Source organism: Pteronotus mesoamericanus, unplaced genomic scaffold (genome assembly GCF_021234165.1).
Source record: "Pteronotus mesoamericanus isolate MK-2021 breed Mesoamerican mustached bat unplaced genomic scaffold, CSHL_Meso_final scaffold_167, whole genome shotgun sequence".
NCBI classification, from domain to species: domain Eukaryota; kingdom Metazoa; phylum Chordata; class Mammalia; order Chiroptera; family Mormoopidae; genus Pteronotus; species Pteronotus mesoamericanus.
Window position 1 is genome coordinate 3456443 of NW_026555308.1, and position 11634 is coordinate 3468076.

An 11634-nucleotide genomic window follows, 5' to 3' on the forward strand; every position below is an offset into this window, starting at 1 on the left:
TAGACTATTAGTAAAGTTTTGGGGGAGTCAAAAGTTATAGGTGGATTTATGACTGCACGTGGGGGGAGGGGGCCGGTGCCCTTAACTCCTGCATCATACAAGGGTCATCTGTATATTACATGCCAGATGTTAAGTTTTCTCTGGGTAATGGGATTTTAGATGATTTGTTTATATATAAATACATATATAGACACTTTGTATTTATGTGTAGTTTCTAATTTTTCTAGTATAAGCAGTTCCTGATGTCCCTTCCTCAAAATGGTCACTGTAATTGTGCAAGTTTATGTATGAGTATTCTTCCCTCAGTCTAGAAAGGTGACTCTCACTGTAATCTTGTTTTGCCTGTAGGAAGAGAAATGCTCCAAGGAACACTGGGCTGTTTGCTTGTTTTCCTCGCTCATAAGATGGTGTTATGGTCTTTCCATCACTCTCAAAAGAGTTTGGTAGCATGAGTCAGTTCTCTATACCAGGTCACCTCCCAGGGTTCCAGTAAAACTGAGGGCCTAGATCTGTCATTGGAATGTAAAGGCCCAAGGTAGTTCTAGCCTCGGAGACCCTAGCTGGAGAGTTAACAGGTCAACAACTGGTGGACAAGGCCAGGTAAGAAAATCTCAAAAGACACAATCAAACTGATACTGGTTACAGGGCTTGCCAAGGCCACTAGCTGGAGCCAGGGCCAGGAATATAGCCCAGGACTCCCACTTGATATCCAGCCACCTTCTCCAGCCCTCAGGGCTGCCTTCTGGGCAGGACAGGACTCAGACCTTGGTTCTGCACTCTACTGTTGGCGCAGAAGAAAGAAGTACAGAGAGAAGAGAATGAGAAATAAAGGATGGAAAAACAGATGCAGCTGCACCCACCAGTGAATAAACAAGTCACCTGCACCTGTTGGACAGGCAGGAATTGGTAACTAAAAGGTGGACTAATTTTAGAAATGCAGTATATCTAAACAAGCATCACTTAGACCATCAAAATGGAACCCGGAAAAAAGTAATTCCTTACCTCTGCCTTTGTGAAGCTGACACAAAATAGTCTTTGGACTGACTCTATTTTAATCAGTTATCTGAGATCAAGACATACCATCGTAACCCAGGAGAAGGCTCTAGGCCTTTAAGTGAGCCAAGTCACGTGGCCACTACACAGTCCCTACCACCTAGCTGAAAGAGTCTTATTTCAAACACAAATGCCTGCTGGCCTCACTGGCCTTGCTCACCCAGAAGGAGTTCAGCCTGTAGCAGTCTTGCCCAAGTTCCCCTAGTCCTTGAGGGAGAGTAAACCTCTACACTCCCAAGAAAATGGCTTTGCCTTTCTACCTTCATATCATCAGAGTTGCTATATATACCTGAATATCTATGAGAGCCCTCCTCATTTTCCCTCAGAACAGTGAGGGCTGTGTCTCTGCATCATTTTATTTTCTAACATTACAGGACAATCTCAATTCTTTTAAACAAAGTACTGCTGGGTGAAGAACGTTAGTTGTAGTAACCTTAGTGCCAATGTGGCATGCTTCTACAGGTCACCTGGATGGAATCAGTCCAAAGAAAAAAGTCAAAAACCAGCATACATGTCGCAGATAATTACTGTATTTTACCATGTATAATGAGCACTTTATGCCCAAATTTTTTGAGGGAAAAATAAGGATGTGCATTATACATGGGTATAGTGACTACATACCATAGGTATAATAATGGGTATAATAATCCCATGTATAATGCACACAAAAATGTGGATGTGCATTATACATGGCAAAATATTTGGCATGAGATCCCATTATTGCAATGGTTGTACGTTGTCAGAAACACTCTTTTAAATGGCACATTGTAAGAAGTTATGTAACAAGACTGATGGATAAAACCTGAGAAAAATAGAGCAGTCCAGTGGATAGGGCCTGGTGGTGGGGGTGGGAGGGGAGGCGGGGTGCGGCAGGAAGGGGTTCAGCCGACTTGCACTGATGATCACATAGGGCTGCCATCTGTGACACGCACATCAAGTCCCAAAGGTGAGAGGGAAGAGCGGGTAAAGATCTAACCAATATTTTAAATTACATTACATGAAATAGTATTTGAAAGTGGAACTAAATTCACGTCATTCTAAATGGGCTTCTGACCTGAAGAGTTTATTCTCGCCAATTGGGATAGAACTATTTTGGATCTTCTCCTTGGAAAAATGGGGGTTCACATTATATGAGCTGCCTTATTTTTAGCCATGTTTATATTGCTCTCTGACTCATACATCAGAAGACCACCTTTCAGGCTGGAAACTTCATGAGAAATCACAAAGTCTAAAGTCTCAGCTGACATTCATTCAGTCTTCAAACATTTACTAAGTACCCTCCAAAGGTGGGACCAGTTACAGTGCTGGAGATAACAGTGGGTGAGACAACCACCCACCGGCTGTTCCCCGGCTGTAAGAAATGCCCCGACTCACTCCCAAAGTCCCTTCCACTATACCTACCTTTGCCCTCTTTTTTTACACATTCACCAACATGTTTTTCAAGGACTACGCTAGGTAGGACCAACTGACTTTAGAACCTAACCAATGAATGTTCATTTGGGAATTCAGCTCTGTATTCAAAACTCTATTTCCCACACTTGGAGTGATGATGATGCACAGACACACCATGGTCCCTACAACTTGGGACTTCACCAACATCTGCCTTAACAGAGCTTACATTGCTGGGGGTGGGGGGAATGCCATAAAACAGTATGGCAGATAGTGATGCTCACTGTGGAGTAACAAAAAGCAGGAAAAGGAATGCTGAGGCCTTCTGTTTTAAGTAGGGCGGGTTTCTCTGAGCAGGGAACATTGGGGCAAAGACAAGACAGGTGAGGAAAAAGCCATGGGCACAGCTGTGGCAATGTCCAGGCAGAGAGGCTATGTGGGGAGGTCTGGAGTGTGTCCACACAGCCCAGAGGTTGGGCGGAGTGGGTGCTAGGAGAGTGTGAGGAGCTGAAGGCAGAGGGGCTTAGCGGGTGGCATGGCGCAATGGGCCAGGTCCTCAGCTACTGAAGGACATTCACCTTTGCTCCTAGTGAGATGAGGGCCTGAGAAATCAGGTTGTCCCATGGCTCTCCAAATCCTGTACCATGCCTGGTGTCCTACTGTGGGTCCCCAAAAGTCCTGATATGAATAGGTGGCTGCTGGAGGTGGGGAAACCTGCAGTGCTTGGCCCATCTCCAGCAGGCACAGCTTCTTTTCGGCCAGTTTGACTGGGGCTATACTTGGGGGTAACAGTTCACAGCGTAGGCCCCACGCTCTCCAGGCACAGCAGTAACCTGACCTTTGTATGTGGGACAGACACTGTGGCCTGAGTCCTAAGCAACATAGCATAAGGAGGAGGGGGTACAGGGCGGAGTGCTGAGCGATGGTCACATGGTCAAAGGATCACATGAGGCCTTCTGCCTAGAGCAGCACAGAATTCTAGTTCCAAGACGAACAAGTTTTGTTCAGCAGAGCCGTCGTTACGCAAGTTTGTTTCTCCTTTCTTTCAAGTGACTACCTACTTGAAAAAACTTAAGATTCCTCACTCCTTAATTCGGCCATTCCAGCAAGGTCAATCAACCCGTGGTGCTGGCTCTGAGGTTGCCACAAATCCACCTGGGAAGCCAGCTCACACTTTGGAAGAATTTACAAAAGACACTCTGCAAAGCCCAAATAAGAATTCAGAATGGCAGGTGCTCCCGGTGAGACAAAGGGGGGTCTGTGTGTAGGGCACTTGAGGAGGCCTCAGGGACTGGGTGGGCTCTACTTAAGGGCTCTGCAAGAAGGTGGGCAGAGATTCCTTGCCTGGGCCAACAGAGTCACTAAGAACAAGGGGCATAGAGAAAGTTGTGGTCAAGGGCCCAGCCTCCCCAGTCAGACTGGCACTCCTGGAGGGCAGGGACAGTATTTGGAGCCAGTCTTTCCACAGCCCCAGGTAGCACATCATGAAGAACATGGCCTGGCTGGTACTCCTGGGCAGGAGCTCTCTTCCCCATCTTGTGGGCCCTGTTTCAGTTAGCAGTACCCCAGTCACCGAAATGGATGTCTGAGTGGCCTTCCAGAGTTTTCTCTGCATCTTAATCCTTGACCTGTCAGCAAGTATTACTAATGCCATGGCTCAGAAAGCTCTCAAGATCCCCTATCTCATCTACTGGCTGGGATTAAGGAGAAAAACCTGGATTCGGCCCTGTGTTCCAGACCTCTAACACACTGCATTCCAGTCTCCCCAAACTGTAATTTGCCCTTCCCTAAACCGATCCCACCCCCACCAACAGATGCCTCCACAGATCCAGTCTCCAAATACTCTTCCCACCCTCTTTCCAGCAAACCTGACCCTTTCCTGAAATTCCTAGCCAGGGAATCTTTTGTCCCTCAATCTTGTCCCCCATCAGAAAACATTGGGACTCTTCCCACTTGTACCAGCACATGGCACAAGTTTGTTAAATAAGCAAATCCATAAGGTTTGGGGTTAACTTAAATTAACTAGGTTTCCCATCCTATAATTCCTAATTTAAACGCACCCCTCCCACACACACAAAATGCCAGTGGACCAGAGCACAGCCTCATCTGAGACACAGTCCACGCTTCTTGATGAAAGTGCTTGTGGGACTTCCGGCCAAGATGGAGGCGTAGGTAGATACTTTGCCTCCTCACACAACCAAAAGAAGGAAAACAACAAATTTAAAAACAAACAAACAAAAAAACAACCCTGAACTGCCAGAAAATCAAACTGTATGGAATTCGGACAACCAAGCAGCTAAAGAAGAAACAGTCATCCAGACCGGTAGGAAGGGCGGAGAAAGGCAGCAGGTACAGAGGGGACGTGCAACAAGGTGGCGGCTGGAGGACCAGGGGGGCAAGGCAGCAGCTGGCAAACCAGGCGGTCCCACATTTGCGTAAGAATACACCAGAGAGAAAAAGTCACACAAGTCCAGGATGCACAGAGGGTCCCATTCAAGAGGAACCCAATGAGGCCCACTCCAAGACACATCATCATTAAAATGGCAAATATCAAAGACAAACAGAGAAATCCTAAAGGCAGCAGGGGAGAAAGAGGTAGTAACATATAAGGGAGCCCCAATACGGCCAGCAGCTGACTTCTCAACAGAAACACTGCAAGCCAGAAGGGAATTGCAAAAAATATTCCAAGTCATGAAAAGCAAAGGCCTGCAACCAAGACTGCTCTACCCGGCAAGGCTCTCAATTAAAGTGGAAGGCGAAATAAGGAGTTTCCCAGACAAAAGAAGGCTAAAAGAATACACCTCCACCAAACCAGCACTGCAAAATATGCCAAAGGGACTGCTTTAAGAAAATGAAGAAAAAAAGTCTATGAATACCCAGTTCCTTTCACAGTCACCAATACTTGATATCACCAATATTTTTAATATGTATTAATCTGATTGTGACAATGATATGTTATTTTAATTATTCCTTTATTATTTGTTGAAACTAAACCTGTTTTTGTAGATTTCTTGCCTATTTCTATTATTTTAAAAAAGCTTTAAATGACTTTTGGTATTCTTTATCCATTTTTTGATTAATATTTGTAGAATTTTTTTCCTAAAAAAAACCCCCAAAAAACCCCCACTAACCCTTTTTTAAATGTGTTGCAAATACTTTCCTATTCTATTACTTGTCCTTTAACTTCTTTTTTTTTTTACTGTATAATTTAAATATTTAATAGAGTCACATTGTCAGAATTTTACTTTATAGCTTCTGGATTTGAATATTTTACTTCAGGTTAAAAGAAATATCATTTTGTATGTTTTCCTAAAACTCCTTAGATTTTACATATTGATTTTTAACTCACCTGTATATTTTTTGTGTAGTGTGTGAAATAGGGCTCTATATTTGTTTTATTTCCAGTAATAGTAGTCCATGCACCTTATTTGTTGTATAAGACTTATTTTCCACATTGATTTGAAGTACCAATTTAATCATATATTACATTATTAGATATATATGTTTGTTTGTAGAATGCTCATTTTATTTCATTGATGTACTTGATTATTTCTGTGCTGGTGTCATGTTGGTTTAATTGATGAGACTGTATAATGGATTTAAATTTTTTAATATTTTATAATGGATTTTGACATTTAAATAAATAAAATCTGCATAAAAAAATAAGGAAGGAACTCCTACCTTTTGCAACAACATGGATGGAACTGGAGAATATTATGCTAAGTGAAATAGGCCAGTAGGTGAAAGACAAATACCATATGATCTCACCACTAAGTGGAATCTACTCAACAAAATAAACTAACGAACAAAATAAACCACAGGCACGGAAACATGGAGCAGACTGAAAGTGAACAGAGGGGATGGGGAAGGAGGACAATGGTGGAAAGAAGGGGAAGGGACTAAAGAAAGAAAATGTATGAATGACCCATGGACATGGACAACAGAGTGGGAACTGACTGTGGGAGAGGGGGGCGGGGTGGGATGGGTGGAGGAGAGCAAAGGGGGAAAAACTGAGACAACTGTAACAGAATAAACATGATTAAAATTAAAAAAAATAAAAAATAAAAATAATAATATACAGGGAACCAACAGTAAAGGGAAGGAAACCGGGATTCAAATCAATGATTGGGAGCAGAAGGAAAGATAACATTCATCTAGAACAGAATGAAGAAACAAGAATTCGAAAAAATGAGGAGAGGTTTAGGAACCTCTGGGACAACTTGAAACATTCCAACATCTGAATCATAGGGGTTCCAGAAGGAGAAGAGGAATAGCAAGAAATTGAAAACTTCTTTGAAAAAATAAGGAAGGAGAATCTGGCCAAGGAAATAGACTCCCAGGAGATCCAGGGAGCTCAGAGAGTCCCAAAGAAGTTGGACCCAAGGAAGCACACACCAAGGCACATCATAATTACATTACCCAAGATTAAAGAGAAGGAGAGAATCTTAAAAGCAGCAAGAGAAACGGAGACAGTTACCTACAAAGGAGTTCCCATAAGACTATCAGCTGATTTCTCAAAAGAAACCTTGCAGGCAAGAAGGGGCTGGCAAGAAGTATTCAAAGTCATGAAAAGCAAGGACCTACATCCAAGATCACTCTATCCAGCAAAGCTCTCATTTAGAATGGAAGGGCAGATAAAGTGCTTCCCAGATGAGGTCAAGTTAAAGGAGTTCATCATCACCAAGCCCTTATTATATGGAATGTTAAAGGGACTTATTTAAGAGAAAGCAGATCAAAAACTATGAAGGGTAAAACAGAGGAGAGAGGGAAGGGGAGTATTGGGGGGAAAGGTACAGGGAATAAGCAGCATAAATAGTAGGTACAAAATAGGCAGGGGGAGGTTAAGAATAGAATACCCTTCATCAGGGGCAGAGAGCCCACATTTCCCTACCCTTTCAACACTTCCCCAAAGAAGTCCTAGGAAATGGAGAAGCCAAAGCACTTATATGTAGAACCCATGGACATGAAATAAGGTGGGGGGGAACAGTGGGATGAGGGACGGTGCAGGGTGGAGGGGAACAAAGGGGAGAAAAAAACTGGACAACTGTAATAGCATAATCAATAAAATATATATAAAGTGCTTTTGTTTATAGCCAAAAATCCAGACGGGGGGGTGGACAACAAATACCCTCTTGAGTCACAGTCAACTCCAAGGAGTTTTCATCATGGGGCCAGGAGAGCCCACATTTCCCTCAGCCCCTGTTGTTTCAGGAGAGCTGGATCTGGAGCCCTGTTCCCCATTATTGAGCAGCCGTGGGCAAGTCACTTAGTAGCTCTGGCTGCTTCATACCTGTGCTACTTCCTGGGGCTGCTGGGATGACAGCCCAGGGGAGAGCACTGCCAGGTGGGTACACAGCACATACAAAGGGCACACACTGCAAATGAAATCTCATACCCTGCTGTATCCCCAACTTGTGAATTGTAAGGCTACTGCTTCTTCGTGAATTAATCAGGGGTTAGGATTCTCCTCAGACCCCACCCAGGGAAACCCATCCATGCTTTTCTACTGCCTTCCACCTTCCCTGGCCTCTATTTCTCCTTGAAAGAAAAATGCAGACACTGGAATAGATCTGAACTCAGACTGAATCAACACTTATTGAGCATAATATGTATCTAGCACGTTCACAGTTTTTACTGGACCCTCATAACATCCCGTTGTGGTAAAAATAGATGGTACTGGATCACCCAGTAGACAGACCACACAAGGGCTCATGGCACCAATAGACCAGGTGCACCAAAAAGGTGATGAGAAATGTCTTCTGGAAACACATCATAACTGCTTTCATGGAAAGAATCAGAATGTCACGGGACTTCCTTAGCTTGCATTACATGGTTTCGTACTTTGCCTAACATTAGGGAATCCTAGTCTTGGCAGCATATATAGGGGGTCCAGGTCTTCATCTGGCCTGGGTGTTGTTTTTCACCTATCACAGGGGTAGCAAGTGAGGCTCTGAGAAGCCAAATGCCTGTCACACAGCTTGGAGTCACTCGGGCCTCCTGTGTGGCCTGCCAAATCTGGGCATTTCTGGTCCCAGGATCCCACCATGTCAGGGCCTGCTGACTCACAGAGTAGCAGTAAGTGGGGGGAGGTCTGCAGGATCAGGAGTGACCAGACCTGCACATCTCTAGATGGTTGGCCCTCTCAGCGAGAGGTTCTGCCCCAGGCCCCAGCCCAGTAACCCCTGTCTTCCCAGAACTGCATTAAACTGCAATGCAGGGAGCTGTCTTCCCAGAGATTCTCTGGAAGAATCCTGATTGTATAGAGAGGATACAGCAGCCTTTTGTGGGGTCCTAGAAATAAGCCTATTTCCATTCTGTGCATTCCCTCATGGGGGCACAGTAAACCCCATGCCACCACTGCTGACCTGGCTCTCCCATCTCCTCCCACTAAAGACCAGCATTTTCTGCAGGAATTCCCACTGCTTGCTGCCTTCCTACCAGCAAGACTTCCTTCCTCCACGTAAGCACAGAAACATCACTATAAGATGCCATAACTTTAACTGCCATACTTTTCTGTTTCTTCTACGTGTAAAAATATGTATTTCTGAAAATGGAGGTGTATTTTTCACAGGACCTGTCCCTTCTGTTCCTCTCAACTGAAAAGGGTGTAGGGGTGTCTAACTCATGGCCCGCAGGCCAGATGAAGCCCAGGGTGGCTATGAATACAGACCAACACAAAATCATCAGTTTACTTTAAATGTTGTAAGATATTTCTGTGATTATGTATCATAATGTATTTAATGTGTGGCCCAAGACAACTCTTCTTCCAGTGTGGCCCGGCGACGCCAGAAGGTTGGACACCCCTGGTTAGGGGACAGTGTCTGTGGCTAGAGAACAAAGTACTTGGACCCAAGGGACTCAAAGTTCATCAACTAGGCTCCGCAGCCCTGTTCCCCTAGAGCTTTAAAATATATACCAAACCAGCAGGTTCAAATCAGGCAAGCTTCCAGTGTAAAGAGCAGAAACACAGCACGCGTGCTGATGACAGAAATCAATTATTGCCCACTGATCTGCTGGGCAACCTGGCCGTCAGGGCACATTCCCTTAGCTCCCCCTCAAAACAACCTTGGTCCCTGCAGTATTATTCTATGTCACACAATCCATGTTCCTGCTCTTCGTGTGACTTAAAATCACTGTTTTAAGATCTTTGTAGGAGCCAACGTAAAGCTCTTTTCTGGTTCCAGAGGCCTATTCCATGGAAAAACCTCTAGTTCCTCAGGGATGGGAAACAGATTTTCAAATACCCAGAGCTTCTGTTAGTTAAAAAATAATAATAATAAAAAGAATTCTAAGACTCTACTTAATTATAAGCATGATTAACTATTTGGGAGGGAACTCTAGACTGATGCTTGCAACTTTGACACACATAAAAAAAATAAGATGAGCTGTTGGATGGTTAGACTTATGATAAAATCCGGTAAAATGTTATACATTCTAGATGGTGTTCTATAGGTGTTCACTGTAAAATTTCTTTAACTTTTCTATATGTTCGAAATTTTTCATGAGCAGAGAGCAAGGCAGAGCTGGCATATCTCTCCCACCCAACTCTTAGGTCAGCCCTGAGGGAAGAAACAAAATACCAATACACACTTGCCTAGGCACTGCCCTACCCAGCCGCGTGCCCCAGAATACAAACAAAACTGGTATAAATGCTATACCCCACGTCCTCCATCCTCCTCACTCCAGGATAGAGGTTCTCAGCCTCAGGTACGCCTGAGCATTATCTGGGAAGCTTATTAAATAGTGAGTCCTGGACCACAAGCCATAACCTCTAGGAGGAGGCCCCAGGAATTGGCCCTTTTAACAAGGGACTCCGTCATTCTCATGTAGAAGATCTTCGGCCCACTCTTGGAGAAACTTAGGGCTGCTTGCTCCTTACCTGACACCTGTTGAAGGGCCTCCTGGGAACATTTAGAGAAAAAGACAAATACACACACATCCGTAAGAGTCAAGTGCCCAAACCCAGGTTCTCATGACGCTTGAGGTAGCTGTACCAAGACCGTAGATGGCAATGAAGCTGGGCCTAAAGCCAGGCCAAGTCACTGCCTCCTAACCTGGTCCTGGCACTCGCGGCCGACAGTGGGGTCACCAAGGAGCCCAGCAAGAACTTTTTCATCACAGGGACCCTCCTCACAATCTCCTTTCCTTTAGAAAACGGAAAACGGCTACCGCGGAAAACCGGACATGGTGTTTCCCCAGCCTTCCTTACAACAGGATGTAGGTGCTGTGACAAGCGGGGAGCCGGGGCCGGCAGTCCCCCGTGGCACCGAGTCTCTCAGTCCGTCCCGGCCTGGCTGTCACTGCAGCCCCGCGGGTGGCCAGCCGACCCAGCAACAGCACGTCAAAACCCCGAGGACCTCTCTGGATCGCATGAGCGTCCTGGGAGCTAGCGACAGACCCGCTGCGCCGACCCCAGGGTCCCTTTACCTCGAGAGAACGGGCATCCGAGTCCGAGCAAAGCCGACAGTGGCCAGGTCCAACCGCTCAGGGGACTAGACCCTTAGCTCCGTGGGGCTTACGCGCACACCGCCCACCGCCCGCCCAAAGGCCTCTGGGAGATATAGTCCAACCGTGCGCCCCAGGCGCAATCTGCGCACCAAGGGGACTACAGCGTCCACTATGCACCGGGCGAGGGCTGCGGGCGGGGGCGATCAAGGGGGTCCGCGGTCCTAGGTCATCCCCTCCCCAAGAGGGGCACGAGCGCTCAGTCCTGCTCGCGGGGAGCCCCAGCAGAAGCCGACTCGGAGGGCCCAGATGACTCACCGTTTCCCTGGCTCGTGCGGCGGCCGCAGGAGCAGGAACGGCGACCTCCGCAGGTCGTCGCCGCGCGTGTGTCCTCGGGCAGGCAGGCAGGCTTTGGATGAAGGCCGAGGCTTGTGGCGTCACGGAGAGGGGCGGGGCCATGAAGTCAACGAGTGGGCGGGGCTGGGGCGACGAGTGCCAAGCCCTGACGGCGTCAGGAGCGCTTCTCCCGCAATAAACAAGTAGGAGAGACTAATGGGCCTCTTACTCTAGTGAGAGAATGACTGGAATATAGGGGAAAGAACATATTAGCTCGCCCTGTTAACCATGCGAGCACGAGGGCGTTCATCAAAGGAAGCGTACCTTCCTTTCTCCGGGCTGTGTTTGACTTTAGGCGCTATATGTTCTGTAGACATGCGTAGAATGGAAAAGATTTTTGTTGCCTGATGT

The 11634-nt window shown here is 46.1% G+C and overlaps 1 protein-coding gene across 4 annotated transcripts in view; it reads right to left on the reverse strand.

The window, feature by feature from the left end:
• CDIP1 (cell death inducing p53 target 1) overlaps positions 1-11315 on the reverse strand; it is a 32606-nt gene extending 21291 nt beyond the window's left edge. For 3 of the 4 annotated variants that reach the window (XM_054589529.1, XM_054589532.1, XM_054589530.1), the window contains exon 1: positions 11206-11315. The gene's annotated coding sequence lies outside the window, so the exon portion shown is untranslated. Of the gene's footprint in view, positions 1-10869; positions 10990-11205 lie in introns of those variants that run through there. The other variant, XM_054589531.1, reaches the window with a different exon arrangement.
• Between the last annotated feature and the right edge of the window lie 319 nt (positions 11316-11634).